The 21,291-nt window shown below is 45.4% G+C and overlaps 1 protein-coding gene and 1 long non-coding RNA gene across 2 annotated transcripts in view; one reads left to right on the forward strand and one right to left on the reverse strand.

The window, feature by feature from the left end:
- The window catches only part of LOC119394259 (uncharacterized), a 257,770-nt gene extending 245,508 nt beyond the window's left edge, over positions 1–12,262 (forward strand). The window contains exon 3 of the long non-coding RNA XR_007416092.1: positions 12,143–12,262. This is a non-coding gene — a long non-coding RNA (uncharacterized LOC119394259). The remainder of the gene's footprint in view (positions 1–12,142) is intronic.
- The window catches only part of LOC119394257 (doublesex- and mab-3-related transcription factor A2), a 59,969-nt gene that overhangs the window by 28,785 nt on the left and 9,893 nt on the right, over positions 1–21,291 (reverse strand). The window lies entirely within an intron of this gene.

Genomic DNA, 21,291 nt, shown 5'->3' on the forward strand with positions numbered 1-21,291 from the left:
CATTTAAGAGATCGCCAAAGTAAGGATAGCCAGAGTGTGGCGCAAATACTGAGCAGATAGCGTTCATCTACTGCAAGAAGAGTTCCGGGATGACCCTCGCTGGGCAGACTGTATCGCGGATATACAAAAAACGAAGATAAGGAATGGAAGTGGCAGAGAGAGAGAGAAAATCAAAAAGTTAGAATTGTCTGATCTGTTCAGATGCGAGCAAGCGTGCGTCATTTGAACCATCAGGCAACAAAGTAACAATGACGCAAGGAAAACAACGCGGCAGTGTCAACTATTCGTTATCGCAAACCGTAATGTGTGCATACTCGGAACATTCCGGAAAAGGAATGTCTCATCAGAGGTTACAAGGATGAACTTAAGCGTTAAGAGACGTATAGGAGACATTCGCCTCAGTGTAGTCACGGTTACCTTCATTATTAATTTTGCAAATGTAATCAGTATCGAAGGAACCCTAATGTATTCAGTCATTAACCCAGAAATGAGCTGCATGTACGGAATGATAGGCCGATATGCATATAGAATCTTCGCGTCTTGAATAAGCTATACTAATCACTAGCGTTTATTGTTTACAATGGCATGGTCAATTTCATCTCTTCTCAGAGATTTGTCCTGCTTAGGTTGCACGAATCAGTGCAATTTGGGGCGAGTTTATTCTCGTAGAGGATGTGAAACATGTTGGCAGATGGGGTTCTCGATTAATATAGTTCCCACTTTAGATGATAATTGCGCATAGCGTGGCACATGAAGAGTTAACTTGTGACTTATAAATATGGAAAAATCTAAGAGAAAGGAAAAGGTGCTTTTGCTGAGAAAGTCCAATTAGAAGTTCTTGCAGTGGCGTAGCGAATAGACATGAAGAAAAAATGCCGAATAAAAATATTTTAATCATCAGGCGGACATGCGCCGGCCGATGGTCTCAGTGGCTGACATTGTTTATAATGTAATAATCGAGACTAGTCCAACAAAACATCAGCAATTCACCCTCTTTCTCTCTCACATTTATTAATTCATTTGATTAATTCACACATGCACTCACGCATGCACGCGCGTGTGAGCCACAAGTTCACGGTGCTCTAGTTCCTTTAAGAGAAGGTGTCTTAACGTTCACTAAGGACATGCGCAAACGCATGTACTTATACACCCAAGACGTGCGAAAAATCACCGGCCAGTCACTCTATACAGATTAATACAGTACAACATAGCAAGCACAAAGCCGAATAGATTGTAATGAGAAATTAATGAAAATGAGTCTAGCGGGGTGCATTCCGTCTTCGTATTGCCTTGAAATATGCACTCGACAGGCTTCGTCAAGCAGTCGAACGACGCTCTAGAGATAGTTATCGTTGCTTTGGCAAAGAGACTTCTACATCGCATTATATGCTTGAGTGTATTCGCCACCCAGTGGCGACAGAGTCTAACAAAAGAGGTCGCTCTGATCTCTCTCAAAAGAGACGCTGAGCAGCATCAGACAAGCAAAACCCAGCAGGAGACGACCTTGCAGTAAAGCTATAGTGCGGCCCCTACACAAAGAGCAATGGACTGGGGAACTACAACGGGCGGACGCCGAGGCGGTGGTGCGCCATTATTCGTCGCATGCTGTAATGTATAGGGCCGTGCTTACGCTTTAAGCCCGTGTAGCGATCCAAATCGCTGTGATCAGAGGCTCGCACAGTCACCGCCGCCGCAGGCAGATCTTAAAGGGAAATGCAAAGAAATAAGTCAGAAGGTATCGGATCAACGCGCCCGCTTCCAATCAGTATCTTGGAACTAGCTTCCGCGTCTGCCCACGGCGCCACTGTATTTGTGCGCGTGCAGTCATCACATCTTTTCGCATCGCTTCACTTCAAGGGTGTTGCTCCTCCCGTCTTCTTTTGCTTCGTTTCCAATTCTCCCTTGGCTGTTCTGCGCGCGTTGTACGAGTTCCCAACGCTACGCTCTACACAAGTGGGCGTGCTGTTGATCGGCATGGCAAAGGAAACGGCCGTACGATGCGCGCATCGAGAGCATAGCACTCAGCAAATATAGCAAAGAAAACAGACGGGACGGGGGCGGGGGGTGCACCGGAAAAGAGCAGAATATTACACAAGATCTCGATGGTGCTATAAGGTCTTTGTCGACGCAAAGACCGCCCCGGTAATTCCAGGTGTAACCAGTATTTGTGCGCGAACAGTCCAGAGCTGGCGGACACAACACAAAGCGCAATGCGCGGATCGTGAACTTCAATATGGCGCGCGTTGTGGCAGTCAGGGTGTTGGGCGAGAGTTACAGCGTTGGCTGGGATAATGCAAGTGCATCCCTACACCCACAGTGCGACCGAGCATACATAGCAATATACGGGCAGGAATAGTAACGACAACGCTTGCTTAAGCTGCAATCGTTTGGTATAACGAAGTAACCAAAGCGCGCGCATATGAGATCGATGATTCGTTACTTCGTTCATAATGCTGGCCTCAGCGTATTTCGTTTGGGTGATGGTGTTGCTAGCAGTCTCTTATCCGACACGTAGCTTGGAATGTCCCCTATTACTTGCACGTTACGCTTGCGCCAAGATATCCGAACGGTTTTCGGATGGGTAGTGTTCCCATAATCTTGTTTCGCGAATGATCGCGCTCGTGATTCGCGCATAGCACTGCTTTCAAAACAGGAGCTCTGAAGTCGCTCCCACCTGTGTCCTGTATGAGCTAAAGGGAAAGGCAGACAACAGGGACCATTAATTTTGCTGCAGACCATATACTGCTAATACGCGCAGCTATGACTTCGAAAGGGCGTGTCGAGGTAATTAATCGCATCACTTTCCCCGTCGCGTGTTCTGCTGTTCTTTCAAAAAGGAATAACTTAAAGGCAGCGTTGGGACCGTCATTTACCTTTTTACAAAGCGAGTTTTAGGCGCCATGGTAGCACTGCGGCAGCATTTGACCGGCTGTGGAAAGATGCAGTTGATTCTTTTCTTTTTTTTTTTTTCGAAAGAACACACCAAAAATTAGAAGAAGCATTAAATATGTTTCTGTGAGCGAGCACCACGATGTCCATCTCTAAACTAAAAGCGCAGCTGCGCGCTAGTTTGAATAATGATTTTTTTCTTCTTTGCGATGCACTCTGGCGATATTTGCGCGGGGTTGGCCAATATACTCATTCACGTCAATGTATGAGACGTGTGCACTGAAAGCAAAATACTTTACAAAGCTAACTGAAAATTTCAACGGCAGCGCCTGAAACAGCGACCGTAATAATGATGACGGAGTAAAATTTGTGATAATGGGGAGTACACCAGTAGCAGTGGTATACCTCAGAGCGATACAAGCGGCAGCAGCAGTAGATGTAATGTGGGAATGTTGGCGCCGATTTCGAAATAGTGGGTATATCCCTAAATAGAATGCGAGAACATCCCCGCCTGTACACCTGAAGGTTTAAGGCAAGGGCAACTTCGCAACAAGTTCAAACAACATAGACACATTATTGCATCAGGAAGTTCGTGCGGCCGCTTTCGGTCAACACCGTAACTCCTGTTTGTTAGCTGATGCAGGCATTAAAACACACCGAAGGGCACGAGCAAACACTCAACAGTGAAAGCAGAACCACTACCAAGTAATATCGTGCCGGCCAGCTGACTGCGGTGCAGTACATGAAATGCGCCACTGAGTTCAAGCTATCTGCGATCATGTTTGCGGAGTATATTTGCTGACGACGATGAAAGATCGTTACCGTGTCACATTGTAAGCAACGAAATAACAAGAAAGAAATTAACCACTACGTAATTTATTAAGCAATGGTTGCTGTCAGAAAAGCGAACGAGCACGCAAGATTCGCGTCAGCAGTCGCGAACTGCGATGCAGGTATAAAGGGTGAAAGCCACAGAGAAAACATGTCGATAAAACTGGTACTGAATAAAGCGAAGCCACTTGAAAGTTATTGATTGAAAGAAATCACCTTCGCATTAAGCGACAAACGTTTCCAATGACGGTTCCACGCAACAAACTTTTCACTGGACAGAAGTTTGCACGCAACACTGTACGTGCAGGAAAAAATAAAGATTACAATTTTAAAGTTGCTCAACAAGCCGTCCTATGTGCTTCACTAGAGGAAATAACTCGGTTGCGGTGTACAGTCAGAGTGGCCAGTATATAGGCCGACAAAATGGATGTGTAATGTGGCGACGCGCTGTGTCCTATCTGCAAAAGTATTATAGCGCCTTGATAACCGCATAGGCAGACTTCGTCATAACGAAGTGACTGACAGGTCTGCCCTTTAGCGTCCCAAAATATTACATGTATTATAAAATACGCCTCTGTGGGGATAACACCACCCTGGGCAACTGACAGCACCCAGTGCTTTTGCGAATGCTTCCACAATCCGCACTCATCAAAATTCGGCCGACTCTCCGGGAATCCCACTCGTAAAGCCGTGCGCTCAACAGACAAATATGTCAGAGATACGACGCCACCTCAAAGGGATAACAACAATATCATCTCGATATCCCGCTAATGCAGCGTTTTCGTATACAACGTGTATAAGCCTCTCCTCAATCCCCATCCGTTTTTAACAAGACAACCCAGTCATTTGTAGAGTGTGTTTACGTGACCTCGCAGAGCCAGGGTTGGCACTTGGGTGCCAAAGACTGCGCGTATTCTGTAAATGTGAGGCATTGCTGGATTTCTTATCTGTCTAGAGAAAGGAGTCCCTTCGCGGCAAAGGCAAAGCATATAGAACGCGATAGTGACAAATCCAAATGTTATACGAAGCAAAGTTAGCATATGATATAACTCTTTTAGATCCGACCTGGTGTAACTCAAACGAAACGCTGGCGTACGAAAACGTGGGCGCTTAGCGAGCGAAGCGACCAAAGTGCTGTTTATGGCTTCAGCACAAAGTTTGCTAAGAGAACACAACGCGCACAAAGGTATGAGCCGTCGGCTGATCCCCTGTAAAGATACTAAAGATATGGCATGCGCCATCGCGTTCGAGCGCGCCATCCTGGTCAAAGTATGCATTTTCCTGCTGAAACCTCGCAGACCCCCCTCCCCGACTGGCACCTTTGATGCGACTATCGCGCGACGGAGGCGGTCGGCCTGTTGCATCTGCTTGAGCCGAACTCGTCGGCCGCGCTCGAGAGCTTTCAGTCGCATATAAAACATAAGATGCGCGGGGCGATGTTATTGGTTTGTACTTTATACGGAACATGACGGCGATGCCGACGCCGATGGCGAGGAAAACGCGCGTCTTGAGTGTCCATATAGATGCTATCGCAATAAAATTAAAGCGAAGCCTGATCATACGACTGTCTTGAGAGCCGGCGATCATGAAAATGCGGGCGGTACCCGCAGAATGTACAGAGACGCTACAGACATTCTATCTAACCAAAGATCTTGAGTAACTTCGTACGCACGTCTGCGTTTGCTGGGACGGCAAAGCACACAGTGGCTACTCATGCAGACGTAAAGCTACATGTATCTCGCAAGACTGGACTCGTTAAACATCAGTCACTCGAGATACTCCAATTCCAATAACATCAAGTCTCGTTTTAGTACTTCCGTTCTGTTTCGCGACTCTGTCGGTCACTGTTTGTCTTTTAGCTGCCTGTTCGGAAATCGGGTTGTCCGGGCAATCACCAAACCTCGGAGAAAACGCACTTTTGATGGCTTCGCTAGCGCCGTGAACCCCATTCGTAGAACTCTTTTTTCCTCTTTCGGTCTTTCTCTCTCTAGAGAACGGGATCGGGTGCGGGCGATTACGCCTCCTTTATTTCCGGCACGCAGACCCACACTTATCCGCCTACAGTTTATCGTGAGACTCTGGTCGCAAAGGGGCGAGAAAGAGGGCTACTGCAGAGACTGGAACATTGAGGAAGACGAAATTACAGAAAAGAAAGCATAACAAGAGCAGAACGCTAAAACAAGTATTCTCACCAAAAACCAGTTGAACTCACTCGTCTCTTTTATTGTTTCCCGGCCGACTAGGTGAAATGAAAATACCGGAAAAAAAAGTCCGGTGAAAAATTGGCGAAGAAACTTAAATAACAAGAAACAAATCGTACTCCTTCAACTGAATGGAAGTTTCACAATGGCTGAAGGAAACTCAAATGTTCTAACACACACACACACACACACACACACACGCATACACACACATATACATACATATATACACATATACACACACACATACACATATACATACATACATATATATATACACACACACACACACACACATATTATATATATATATATAAGAGCAGGGAAAACTTGAAGACTGTTCCTCTTCAACGACAGTCAAACAAAATGGTGAGCAAATATAGATCGCAATCGCCTGATTGCGCGCTCTCTCTGTTCTGTTCGAAGTATTAATTTATGACGTATCGTCGAGAAGGCGGCACGCTCCCCCTTGTTCGTTTGGCGTTAAGGGGATGTGCAGCTGCCAGAAGCTCAGATTGCAGGAATCAAAATGCGTTGCCCTAACTTTCAATCCCGCGCACGTCAAGCCTCGCTCAGACGTAAAGGAGCGACGCTCCGGTGTCGGTAAATCCATGGAGTCGCTTTCGGAATGAAAGGAGTTCGTACCCTGCTTAACACGTATGAGACGTTTTCAAGGTCGAGCTCAATTTAATGTGATATAAGAATATTACTTTCATTGTGCGTAGAGGGAGAGAGTGAGGTAGAAAGCGACAAGCGCTACGCTGGATTTCTACGCTGCAACAACAAGATGCGTGATGGTCGATATTTTTGTTGAAAGGGCATGTACCTTATGCTTTATGCGTATTTCAAATGACGCACGATGACAAAACGCGCAATTAGCATATTGATTTGACATGCGCGTGGCTAATTCCCTGTGCATGTAAGTCCCTTATTTGAAACTCCTTAGTCGCGCGTATCTTTATAATGCCAGGTTCGCTCATCATTCGTATTGTCACGGAAGACCGCTTACAGCGGCTGATGTCGCTGTCCCAGTGACTTCCGTTATAGTTCCTGGGACCGCGAGATCTGGTTTACCAAATCACCGTTGTGCAGGAACTGCTAATGAACCGGCACGGCTTTTGATGTAGACGACGAATGTGAGTGAACGCACTCACTCGGAGAAATTCAAGGGCACAGACGAAGCGGATAATGCAATTACGCTGATCCTGTCATTGGCATACTTTTCTTCCGTGACGAGCGAGCACGACTTTCACGCATATATGTAACGGAGGAATATTAGATCTTAAACGCCGCTCGATGGTTTCAAGGCAAATACACATCCATCCTCTCATCAGGCCTCTCTACACGACAAAGTTGTCTCATTCTGATGCTCCAGTCATTCCCCTGAGCATGCGACTGCGAATGTGCCACGGGAGCACAATCGCCTTGCAAATGAAGACGCACTGTGTTAATTTATGCGTCGGGTACAATGAGCGTGAATAGAAACTACAGCTACGTGTTTTTCGCGCAAGCGACGTGTGGTTCGCCTTTCGCGGGACACATTCTGCCTAATGTATGGGCCTTCTGCGCAATAATATACAGCCGTCAATCGGCGGCATCGCCGATGGCGAAATATCGCGGATCAACGCCTAAACAGCCGACCAGTTGTGCGGCGCAGGAGAAACATATCCATTGGTTTAATTATCGACTCCGCTTTGGGAAAAGGCCTTCCGCGCTTGTGTCTGCATAGACGATGTTGTCTGGCAGAACTTGTTCGACGTCCAAACGAACGTCCCAACGAAAGCGTGGCCGTTGTTCCTGCGAGAGACGACGCCGATGGCGTCACGACAAGGCTCACCTTACGGCGCGACCAGAAAAAAAGAGCGAGAGACTCGAGGTCACACGTGAGGTGACCTAGTTAAAAACGGCGCATATTACACGATGCAACGAAATTCAGCCGCCTCCAAAAGGGGGTTAAACCAGTCTCCGCAATAGTCTCTGCAAGGTACGGCCGTGTCTCGATCGCTTAGTGCACCGGGAGTCAGTGTAATGTTGGCACTATGAATCGGGTGCTGTGTTATCTAAGGCTTCGGGTCGTATGCGTATAGAGCAATTTAACATCGTCTCATATCTCGTACAGGTGCTGCTAAACGTGGCACGACATTGCAATCTTAGCACTAACGTCAATTTATTTAGTGGAATCTAGTAATATAGCTCTACGAAATGTAATGCGCGAACAAGATGCGCCGTACACGTAAAACCCTTCTTGTAAAACATCATTTGTTACGCCAATGACTTGCCGTGTGCTTTCGCGTGAACGTTCGATACGATCTGTCTTAAAGGAAATATGGGCGCAGATGATTGGGACCTTCAATTAATGGCGTCCCGTAAAGACCTTTGCGATGAATATGTGAAAAAAAAAGAATGCTAGACAGTGTGTTGCGCCTAATGATTCTGCAATGTCACCCATCCATTCCGTCTCAATCCATTCCATTTGCCCCTGCCCATCCAATTCATCCCGTTGTAAGGCGACCGCCTGGGCGACCACCGAAATAACGTGCACATCGCGCTGCAGGGGCATCTTTTCATTCATTGCCGAGATTGTGGGCGTAACCCTCCTCTTCATCAGTGCGTGGTAGTGGCCCGAGAGCTAACCCGACAGCTAATAGAAGCGGGAAAGATGTACAAGCTAGCCGACTGCTGCGTAAGCACCACATATGTTGCACTGTAATGGCTTGAGTGTGATTACCTGGCCGGGTTGTATGGCAATCGCGAGCATGTGCTCAAAATGATTGCACGACTACGTAATGATTAGGTTTCCACTTATCATTTTCTGCGCCTATATATCTTGCTGTTAGGCAAAATAACGATTAATGGGAAATCAGCGCTCTCTTTCTACTCTGTGCATTTTACCTACGTTCGCGCGCTGTGCTATAGAACATCATGAACCAAGACAAACTAGTCAAAGCTTCTAAACTAGAGGACTCACCTCCCAGGACTGACGCACCACTATCGCACATGAAGAACTTCAAGAGCAGTGAGAACACGGCAAGCGTTATTACTAACCAGAGAAGCGAATATTCAACTGCTCCGGGAAAGGTAGTCCATATGCTGATTGCTCTATGCACGTTATATGTGAGTACAGGCAGGAAACCGTTTTCGCTCAACCCTTCGTCACCGTACAAACAGAAACTGTGATGACATAAAACCAACAAGGCAAATGGAAAGCCTCTCTGCCAACGCTCGAAAAGCGATTCAGCGGTTGCTGTTGCCACGTTGGAAACAGCAACGAAGCAGTGACGGAAGCCGGTCAGCCTGGATGTTGTTGACTGTATATGCTCCACATTTTAAAGCGAGGACCGATCGAAGGAAAGCAATCAAGCGATTCCGGAAGCTGTTTCCGAAGACGTCGAGTGCGACAGCACGAGCGCATGTGCATGGCGGTCTTAATGGATCTCGTGGTGTAATTTTTTATGCGGAACGGAAACTATATACGCCACACACTGTTCCAAATGCCCCCGAAGCTTCGCTAAGAATAAAAAATAATATCAAAATTATTGTCAAATCGTCGAGACTTATCAACAGTATTGGTGATCCAGAGGGTCGATCTTTTTAATAGTGCCAGATTTAAATCGAAGAGGTGTTCTTTAAAGAAATCCCATTCCGTTATCGACACAGTCACTGTCAGGACAAACAAGCGAGCATATCATTGCGGAAATATGCTCAATATTCCTACAAACTGTGATCATCTCCTGCACAAATACTCCACTGTCTGTCATAGAAGTAATTATCATTTGATGTAATGAAATACATTAGAAATATTGAATTTATAATAAGAAGAAAATGGCTTGAGCTGAGCGCTTTCTCCTGTCTAACGTAGCGTCAGTACTCTCGACGAAGTCCTGACGCTGTTTCAACAGAGAATTTCATTTCCCAATATAATCATTCGGCAAGAGAACTTAGAGGGCGATGAGCAAACACAGATAGAGGTCACATTGAGAAAACACACATAGAGATATTTTCGGATTGTATTTCTATATTACGAATATTTAGGCTACCTATACAGTTGTAAAATACTTTTGTGGGAGTTATGAAGAGACGTCGGAGTGTGCATATATTATCGCGACTACCTTACTACAATAAAAAAAAGGTTCCCTAAGTGCACTTGAACATCAACGAGGAAGTAAACGATTAGACTTTGACAAATTATAGAGCCTTGTCCAAAAAGAACCAAGCAACATACGCAATACGCGGTGATTACTTTGCAAAACGTTAATCATTACTTGTCGATGATAAATTACATTGGGTGCGTAAACACATGACCGTCGACTTATGTGGCCACATAAGGAAGCGATTTGTTCATATTAATGTTATATTTCACTGTCGACTTTGTGTGCGGTGCAACAGTGATGGCGTTTAATATTATTGCGATACCAATTATACGGACAGTCTATGCACACTTTAGCCGTCGCCGTGAGGTTCTGTATAAAATCTAATGCCGATAGCACCGCCCAGCGCACCGCACGTTCTATGTACGAATGAAAGCGTGGGAGGGCAACCGACGATCACGGATTATGCTGAGAGGAAGCGCGCGGCTATCTACCGTCGCGAGAAGCCCATGGGGTACCCGCACGCAGGGCAGAGGGGGGGAGGGGGGGGTGGGAGGCTTGGTGGTCAATTGCTGCAAATCCAAATAACAAACAGTCCTGCAGTCTTAAGTTGTCTCAACAACACTGGTGTTGCTATGGCTTCGACAATTGATCATGCATATAATGTACTCTCACATATTCGCATGTGCTAGACGTGAAAGCGAATGTGTCTATTTCGTGGAGAAAGAAATGTTGGCCGTTTTACACAGACCATTTACGCTTGCATGCCTGACGAAGATATTTGGCGCATTTCATATTCGATGAAAATCACGAGAAAGAAAAGCCGTAAATACTTTTGCGATGCTTCATTATTCTGAAGTCTAGCCGAAAGCGAGTTCAACCGACTTAAGCGCGTTACAGTGTTTCCTGCCACTGATGATATTATTTGTAAAAAAAAAAATAAAAATCAACGTGCGCTGCAAGCTGCGATAAGAAGTGTTTATTTGACGCAAAGCGGGATAGTACTGGAAACAGAATAGCAAACCAAGCCCACCAGCTAAATAAATATAAAATAATTAAAGAGACTAACAATCCCTGTGACCGCTCTTGAACGACGTCTACACTTTTCTACGAGAACTCGAAAGTCGGAATTCGTTTCTGTTAGTTTTCACTTCAGACAGAGACTCGGCATTCCTATGACTGCCTCGAAAGACACATCTCGGTTCCAGCCATGTATTCACTGCAGATATTTGGTAAAGCTTAAGCTGTATCAAAATTTAACGCTCATAGCTAAAGTCGTCATTAGCGTGACATTCCTGAAGACATGACAAACTTTGCGTATTTATAAGTAAAAATAACACAAAGAGAGTGTCATTGAGTGTTAGCTGCTTAATAGGAAATAGTGACACTGCTGATTTCGAGTGCCACTGTATCGCATTACTGCATCTTCTGGATTAAAAAGTGTACCAGATGATCTGATCATAGTTCCTCCGCTGTTGAGTTGCGTCGGTCTTAAATTTCTTATGTTACAGCTGTTGTCGGCGGTCCGGACCCGTTACGCGCTTTGTCATTTGCGTATTTATTATTTGCGCGTTTATTATTTCACGTTAAATAAAATCCACGACACTTCATAATGCGCGATGACAGCCGCTCTAAGTTCCTGAGACATGGGCACAGCTAAATACCGCCGAGCTCACCCAGTGAAATCCTCGCTTGAGAGCTCGGCGTAGCTTAGCCTCCAACGAGCGAAACACTTATGCAGAGCTCAACAAGAGGACGGCTTGTTTCTAGGAGAGATCCGTCTTAACGAAGCGTTCCAGATAACTCACGTACGCGAGGACGACACACCAGCGAAGAAGGCAAGCGGGAACTCGCAACTGAGTAGCGAATGCGAGCTGTCTCTTGTCTAGATTATAGATAACGTAGCGTTTTCATTAACGTCATGCGACCATATGTTGTACCGCAGGTTTTACACGTTCCTCAAACGCTTAACTTATATCATTCTAGAGGAGCACGCCACGGCTGTAACGGGGCCACAGAGCTGAGTGCTGTTGACGTGTGTGAGATACAGCGAGCGATAAGCGTTACGGGAGTTTGAAGTGACATCTGCAGTTGTGTGAGTGATTTAAGTGGCGCTTTGTTTTCTGTTCGCAGGCAAATTCGGAAGGATGCACGGCTGCGGACGACCTGGTGGAATTATATACGTTGCACATTTGAAAATGTTTCAGCGCTCTCGATGTTCGTGAAGATTGACAATAAAAGGAAACTGTATAACAGACACTGTCCGGGCATCGCCTGCAGTATGCTGCCCACTGATAGAGAAACGCGCGCACTTTGTGATAAATTATGTCCGCCGACAAAAATTCCCGTCAAGTCCCGCCCTCCCATGTTAAACGCAAAAAACATTTTTAAACGAAGCTTTTATAACTCACAGATATCAACGGCGCCGTCGTACGCGAAATCCCGGCGCCGGTGAGCGTACAGAATTGCGGCCCTCGAAGATGCGCCGGTCACATGTGCATTTCTATGAGCCATTTTCCAAATACTGATGCTGGTGATCAGCTGTTTATTAATATGGCAGTGTGGCCTTTTGTCGAGGTTTGTAATTTGACGTCGTCACGTTTCATTGTTGCCTAGCAGATGAACGCATGACCGTCGCTGATGCCTGAGCAACTGAAGTGTTCGCTACTAAGCACATGGAAGAAAGTCCAATTCCGGACATCGAGGAAGGACACAATTGGGAGGGAGCACTGCGCGTTGGAATAGAAAAAAAGATACAGAAATAAAGAAAGGTGTACGTCCGGCACACAGACGTACGGACCATTTTACCGATAGGGCATGCGCTCTTGAATTTTCTTACGCGATTTCGGATAGCCGGCACAAGGTGATTGCGTACTGGTAACAAGGCTATTACAGCAATTTCCACACTGAACGCAGTAGCTTGTTGAAAACACATCGCGTGTCCTAACGCGACAAACTCTTCCTAGCTTAACAGGGCGTGACGTCTGAAGCCAGCTTGCTCTTAAAGATCACGTTAATAAGCACCGCTGTTATTGTCGACGAGCAGTTATATTAGCTATGCTGCTGACGTAAATGCTGTAAATACCTTTACGCACATATACGTACGGAGTAGCAGAGTTTCGTTACATCATACTGGGCCCAGAGGCACTACTAGACACGACCGAATTCAGAAAAATGAAAGGCAAGCTGCCTCTAAGCTGGCTGAAAACTTTCTCTTTCTTTCTTTCTTTCTTTCAACTAAATAAATTCCGTGTCTCAATCCGGATAGCAGAACACGTGCTAGAGCTTTGAGATCTTTATCTTTTCTTGTCTAGGCCCCATGTAAATTACTCTTCCTTTCTTTTTTTTAGTCAACAGCATATTTAAGCGTATATCACCATAGTGATGACGTTCTAGCGTGGGCCGTACGAATAGCGTTCTATTGCAAAAGCCTTCCAGCTTTGGTAGCAGTAAATGTCAACTGCTGCAAAGACCTCGGAGGAATTCAGTAATAAAATTATGCAGCTTTGCTGAGACAACTTATACGCAAGAGGGGATTCAGTTTTGACAACAGAAGAATAGAAGAAAAAAGGGCAGTGGTAGCGTAAAATACACCCTAGGGATTAATGCAAGGACAATATTTCTCTTTTTTTAAGTTGTCCGTCCGAAAAGTGTCGCGCTGCTGTGAAGCAATGAACAACAAAACAAGAAAATGTTTTCGCAATTTCGGATACATCGGTCACTCCGCATTTGCGTTCATATCGCTCCATCGACATTCATTATGGAAAGAGCCTCCGGTATCACAATCGGACTAAAACATTGTCGCTCAGTCACTCAATAGCGCGAACTGGGCGGCTACGAAAACGCTCGTTGCAGCGCATATGAAAGAAAAAGGCACACATTCAGCAAATACGAGACACTACACCGTTGCAGCTGTTTGTTCGAAGCCGACAGAAAAGCAGCGAAGTGGCTCCCATGCATTATTCATGTGGCATGCGCCCGTAGGTTTCAAAGGAACTCGGTAAAAGAAAGAATACCGAGGCGGATGTCAGACAACCGAGCGCAATTCATTTGAACAACAGCTACGCGAGTAAGCACATTGCTCATATAGGCACGGCCGTTTAGGCAAGTCACCGAGACATTCACGCACGGACAAGCAGAGGCGGCAGTACAAATCGCACGGTCTCATTTTTTTTAAGGGAACGCTTAAGGAGTGCTGACAAGCACGAATTCTTAACGTAGCATGATGGGTGTTTCCTTTTCGCTTTACCGCAACTAGACAGAATACAAAATGTAAATCCACTCTCGTCTAGACGTATATTTATTTCACCGCGACAAAAGTGCTGCAGTGGGGTAGCCGCAGGGCTGGTGTGTGAGGCAAAGTAGCGTGCCTGATTTTGTACAGGGAGGAATAATAAACAAAAAAAACTTGATAATAAAGGAAACCCAGAGACATCACCACCGGCATATGGCCTGCATTGCACAAAGTAAAATACCGATCATCATAACTTCAAAAGAACCCTACAACACTTTTCTAAGTAATCATCGAATGACGTCACTATCGTACATTATTGCCTCACGAATCGATTGCCGCCAATTTTTTTTTATTTATATCCGTCCAGTACGAGCGCAGATACACGGATTTGCTGCACGCTTTACGCGATTTTTCTGTCCTTTCTTTCTGACATACGCGCTGAAAGCTGCACATGGGGTTGCGTGAGGGGCCACAAAGAGACAAGACGGCACGTCCGTACGTCAGAGCGCGTCATGATGCCGAGCCCTTTCTCTCTGTTCTTTTTGTTTTGTTTTTCTTTGAACGCGCGGCAGCCTTTCAGCGTGATCAGGAGCGCACTGGTGTAATTTTATGGTGTGTAGTTCTAGCACAATAAAGCGCGGCGCGGGAACGTGGCGACAGCCCGCGGCATCCGCGGTAAGGATGCAGCTCACGATGCTCAAACCAGCCCTTGGCCGTGTTCGCAGCTTATGATGTGGTCGGGCGAGTCTATTGCATTTGTCGAAAGTCGAACGAGAGATTTCTAGCTGGCTTTGAAACTAAGTCGTAGCGTGTTGCGCTATTATGTTTTTGCTCGCATGTTCCCAGGAGCTTCGAATACCTATCGGCAGCGTTTCCTTCCCATGTTAGAAAAGTGTTGCGGGGATCCTTTATGGTCAGCTTGTCATGCGTCACACCAGAGATGCTCGAAACAAAACAAATATACTAAAACATGTCTCAACTTATTGTGCGCTTCAAACAGTCGTGACATACCTTGATGAGAAAACTGGAAAAACATATACACTATATTGAACGAAATAAAGGAAGCACCAAACTGCAGTCGTAGTTTCCATAAGAGGCTTAAATTCGACAGAGCAAGAACGTGAGGAAGACAGGCGCCTGTGTCAAAACACTGGCTCCAGCCTGACGCTATGCTTGTAGCTCAGTTGTAAATCACTTCAAGGCGTAATCTTCTCTTAAACTCTGCACAATGTTGACAACCTGCGATTCTATGGCACACACATTTAACGTAACCAGCCATGGTCATAGAAGTAATTAATATTAATCATTTAACACAACGTAGATATACAAACGCCTACCACAACAGACACCCAAGAAAGTTCCACCGACTGTTTTCTCCTCACAAGTGCACCACAACCATAACGTACCAAAAAGGAGGAGAAAGAAAAAAAAACGTATTCCTGTTCTACAAATTGTGAAATATGGAGAAAGAACTGAGCTGCAGTTCTCCTGCGTTTTCCCTTGTTATTACCGCTTAGCCCGCGACCGATGCAGCTACGCCATCTATCGGTGCATCTGGGAACCAGTTTTTGCGGGAAGACTTTAGGCCCTATTCACGCTCGACAGCACTTCCCCGTTCCACTGTAAGGCTACCGCTTCGTCCGCGACCGAGGTGGTTACGCCATCTATGGGTGTATCTGGGATCCGGAGCGTGACATCCACCGCGGACGCTCATCAGGCCCCCTAGAAAGACTCAACTGTTAAGAAAAAAGGGGAGTGGAGGAAGGCGCATCAAAACATGACACATCACACGAACAGTACGACCACGGCGGACGAGAGTCCTGTCCCGTAAACCACGAGAATTCCGGCAGAGCGTAGTGCACCTTCTATCGAGTACAGAAGCGCGACCTTTCGTAAAACGTAAAAGCTAATGTGCTTAACGCGATAAAGAGCTAAGGAGTAGCCGGCGCCTTATTTGTGCGCCAACATCTCCTTACATCATGTCAATAACAAAAAAAAAAAGGTCAAGCTGTTGAAGCTGCCATAGAAGCACAGATTGACAATGGCTGAAAGTTGTGGATATTAGAAAAAAAACGAATTCTTTACTGTATTACCGTATCACTCGCAAGAAAACGCGGTCGAAATTTTATGTTTCTGTACAATAAAAGCCATCGCGCGAGCACATTTGTTCACTATTTCAGTCTTATAGTCACACGCGTATTATCGTGGCCATAAATCTGCATGAACGGCTTCCAGCGGCTCGGCGACCTCGGCCGCACATGCCCACAATCGCTTCTCGTGCTCGCCGTTTAAAACAGCTGCATGCAAAGTAACCCATGCGACCATGTTTTCGCGCGGCGCAGTGCAACGGTCTTTTGTTTTGTCCTTTACAGCAAAAGCTTTCATTGTGACGCTGTAGCAATGGCAACGAGCTTCAACATATTGTAGCTTTCTTTGTTGTTCTCATTTCAATTTTCTCCAGCGGCTAACCGGAGGTACGATTGTTTCCAGCTCGTTTTAACAAAGTGTCACAAGCTGTTATGCACAGCGCGATCTGTTTCGCGCAGAAGCAAAGCGCGGAATATATGCTCGACATAAAGAGCCTCGCTGGCCAAGCCCATTTACAGAGCGCGTATCTTTCTTTCGCGAGATGGACGTGAGTGAAGCACAATTGCGAAACTATCCAGTTCAGTCATATCGTCCTAGCCGTCTCGGGCAAATGATACCGGGCAACAGCAACAGCAAGACAATGATACAATAGACTGGCCGTCCTTAACTGGAGTTGCGCTCCGCTGTGTTCATCAAAAACTGGTTCACAAAGACTTCACGGTTTACTACGTTTCGAAATGTTAAAGAAAGATCTTCACGCAAGAACAGAAGCAAATTCTGCTCTGCTTGCTTGAGAAAAAAGTTTTTTTAACATGCTACAACTGTGCATAGAATGGTCTAGTCATGTGCACGCGCAGCTTTACTATAACTTACGCGTATAGTAATTACGAGACAGTTCAGACATATATATATATATATATATATATATATATATATATATATATATATATATATATATATATATATATATATATATATATATATATATATATATATATATATAAATAAATGCAGGAGAGTAACTGCGGTTGCCGAAAGGTTACAAGTGTAAACGTAGATGCACCTTTATAAAAAGAAACAACTGTTTACTTCTTAGCCATTTTGACGGGAACCCCGTCTTCTTCAAGACATCATGTTTGCTTTATGTCTTGAAGAAGACAGGGTTCCCGTAGAAACGTCGACAAATTAAACAGTTGATTTTTATGAAGGTGCATCTACCTTTATACCTATATATATACAAAGAGAGAGAGAGAGAGAGAGAGAGAGAGAGAGAGAGAGAGAGAGAGAGAGAGAGAGAGAGCTCTGCTCTGTCGTTCTTTATAACGTAATAGTAGTCGCAGTAAGTTTTTTTTTTTCCAGTGATACGGCAAGTAGGGGCATAATGATAATTGCACATTTTCTTTGTGTAGTTTAGTGCAACGCTGAACATGGCAGTCAGTCACACATAAAAAAGAAACCGTATGGCTGGCATCTGCTGCAACCGCATTTATACGCATGATATTGGACGTACGAACACCAAGCGCCTATTGAACACCAGGCGCGTATTAAAGCATAACGAAGTTTACGACATGAATGGTCGCTGTTGGTCTCTGTTGCACGCTGTGATTTCCATTGAACTTGTTTACGCGTTAGAATACTTTGTCCGTGCATTTCTTGTTTGTTTGTACGAGACAACTTCGGATGTTTTCTTTTATTCGCTAGATATGTTTTCCTTTTCCGCCAAAATCTGCAACGTTGATCACATAGATGAATTAAGTTGACAGGCCCCTGGATATGCCATTCTTTCAAATTTTCCCTTAATTGGGCGAGAATTAAACGAAGTAACAAGAGATAAAATCTAATAGCGAAGTCCCTGCCTTAGTCCAAGCGGTAAGCGATCGAACTTATGAATTCATATATATTTCACTTAGTAGGTTGTACTTACTTAGCCTCATGCTTCTTTGCTGTCCTGTGTACTAGGGGGCCAGGGCTGCTCAAGCTGTTAGAACAGCTCTTACCTGCCCTCCTTGTAACATGCTCTTGTTGTGGAATAAAATTTCAATTTCAATTTCAGTTTTAACTATCAGGGTGAGGAGATGGATGTAGTGGAAATCAATTCGAGGAAAACTATTGTTTTACGGAATGTGCGAGCGCCTTTCCGAAGTCGCCTATACGGACGTCACCTCCCCCGTGGAATAATAATTGCTCTACGCCCACGCTAAGAATAGCGTCGCCAACATTCAAGTTCCTCGCACAGCGACAAACGCGGTCGGAGCAGCATACCCAGAATCGCTGACGTCTTCACAGGCGCGCTCCTGACGCGCTAACTCGAGAAAGAATGCTACCGCTAAACTTATTCTTGGAATGAGCGATACGCCTATTATGTACACAGTGTGACTTGGTAATTTTACAGTAGCAGCCTATAGAAGAGACTTAAATCCGGCTGCTCGCTTGCTTCCCGTGTTTTTCGCTGTGCTCCTTTTCCGGTGGACTTATAATGAGTCATCCGGCATATTTTATGCCTTCTTTCTTAAGCCCTATTCAAAACTAAGTTCTAATAGAAGCCTCTTTGTTACTGAACCACAGGTGACAAAATGGAGAAGAGTAGGGCGCCATGCCTTTTGTAGCGCGCACGAACACACCCCGCACTTTTTGCTAGAATAGTCCTTTTTCTCGGAAGTCAAGAAGAACATCTGGCACCTGAACTTTGTAATGACTAGCGAATCTAATAGTTCAGCTAGTTATGTGTCCTCAGTTGGAGCTCTGTGACTAGGTATATGTCTGAGCGGAGTCTACAACCGAACGACCGTAAGCAGAAGCGTTTATAATTACATTTGGCCTGATGGATAGTTTTGGTGAGGCAGGTTTAGGTGAGGTAGTGTGGTGGTGAGTCTAATAGTGCAACTTAAATTTGCACAGAATAATCAGTCGAGGAGGACCTTAGCTTAATCATCGCTTCAGCGTAGAACAATGTGCGTCGGTGAGGGCTTTAGTTGCTGCGACGCCAACAGTCGCGGTATATCTGTCGCGCGTCACAAGTGGTTTCAAAGCTCAGCGCTGTAGCACGGCTACCATTCACGCCGCGTACGGCAGTTTCCTGCAGATGTGTCATGATGTTTTACGCCATCATTGCTTTCATTCTAATGAAGGGAATTCCGATGTGTGCACAGTTTGCATTAAAAATCTTATGTTTAAATTTGCGAAAAGGGTACTGGCAGACGTCATATTTTACAACTGAGCTATTGATATTCTATTCGTATATATCTTTAGAGAGAGAGAGAGAGAGAGCAAGGCCGAAAGTCTAAGATTTAATACAGACATTATTCAGTCAGCTTCTTCGCCACAAGTGGAGAAACTAGAAAAGAGAGAGAGAGAGCAATTACGCTTAAGATTATGTGCAATTAGATGAATCAACGCTCCTCAATGCGTTATCCTTACTGACAATTTTTCAGACGAGAATAAGGAAGACGACAGCGACGTCAGGCTGACACACACAGAAAAGAAATGATGCAGATGCAACACGTATATTCGAATCTAAAGGAAGCAAGGCGTTCGAGAAGCGGTTAGTGAAATGATATATGTGGGTGTGCTTGCGCTCGGCACAGTTTCCTTCATTTTAACATGGATATCGTAATGCTATGCAACATATATGAATGTCCACAGCAAAGATCGCGACTGTAATATCAAGCAGCGTTTACGCATTAAGACTTTCCCAAGCTATAGAGAAATGTATCGCATGCGTATGCACAGTGCGAACTGTCGAAGCAGAGATGTTGCCAAGACCGAGGCGATGTTAGGTATCTCTCGAAGAAAAAATGGCGTGCAGATATGTACGTAGATGTGGACGTATGTATGCAAGTTCACTCAAGGCCGCCTGTACACTTCTGTATAATTACCCTCTCTATAACTACACTGTATAACGCGGCTAGGGTTTCTGGCTAGGGTTTCCGTGAACGTAACCTTTGCCTAGAAGTGCTTCGGTGAAAATTAATCATTGTGTCCTGCCGGTTTCGAACAGGAAGCCGGCATCTTCTTACAACTACTTGTAAAAAAAATGCGTACGGCAAAAGGCAGCTGTCTGGGGGGGGGGGGGGGGGGGGGGCAAAGTTTGCCCTATACATTGACTTAATAAAGAGGGGAGCCACTGCGATGAACCTTCGCCCGCCTCCCCCCCCCCACACACCCCCCCCCCCCGCTCCAAAGGGGAACCCTGCGCACGCCTAGGCAAAGACCTGTGTAATTGCTTAAATATATTTACAATACGTTGTCAGCTATCCCCATAAACAATTCACAATTGTTAGAATTGCTATTTTATAAATATTTATCTTCGTAATTTTTTATGTGTGCCTCCAAACTAACTTGATGAGGATGCAGGTGCTTCTCCATTATTTATCATTTTTTGTATCTTTTCAGCAAGTAACACTTAAAAAAAAATAGAAAAAGAAGATGGTTGTCTCTATCGTAATCGACAGTAGATGTAAGCATGAGGTGTCCACCGGCAAAGAATATGGTTGGAGGTTATACTACCCACAATCTTGTGCATAATCGCAATGGCACACCCCAACCCACTGCACTCGTCCATATGGACGTATTTGTTTGGTATCACTGTGCGAGATAGGCGTTGGGCTTTGCCTAGCGTATGCGGCCGACGCGGCCATGACGCGACTGCACGCTGCTGCGACGCACGCACCGTGGCGCCATCTCTCGAAGAATAGATCAATTCGCGCCGTGAAACCCGTTTACCTGCCCACGGCTCGCGTTCAGAAGAGCGCACGCAGGGGGCTGGCGCTTAAAGGAGCAGTGTATGGCACCCGAACTACCTTTGGAACGTCGCTATTGTAACAGGTAAGTAGGGTCCAGCGTAGAAGACGTTACACCTTCAGAAACAGTGTGAAGAAACACTAAGACGAACCTGTTTGGACAGCCGCTAGGGTATCTGATGCGGTGCTGTAGGAAGTTCTGACTGTCAAAGACCGCTCTC

Source organism: Rhipicephalus sanguineus, chromosome 5 (assembly GCF_013339695.2).
Source record: "Rhipicephalus sanguineus isolate Rsan-2018 chromosome 5, BIME_Rsan_1.4, whole genome shotgun sequence".
Lineage (NCBI taxonomy): Eukaryota > Metazoa > Arthropoda > Arachnida > Ixodida > Ixodidae > Rhipicephalus > Rhipicephalus sanguineus.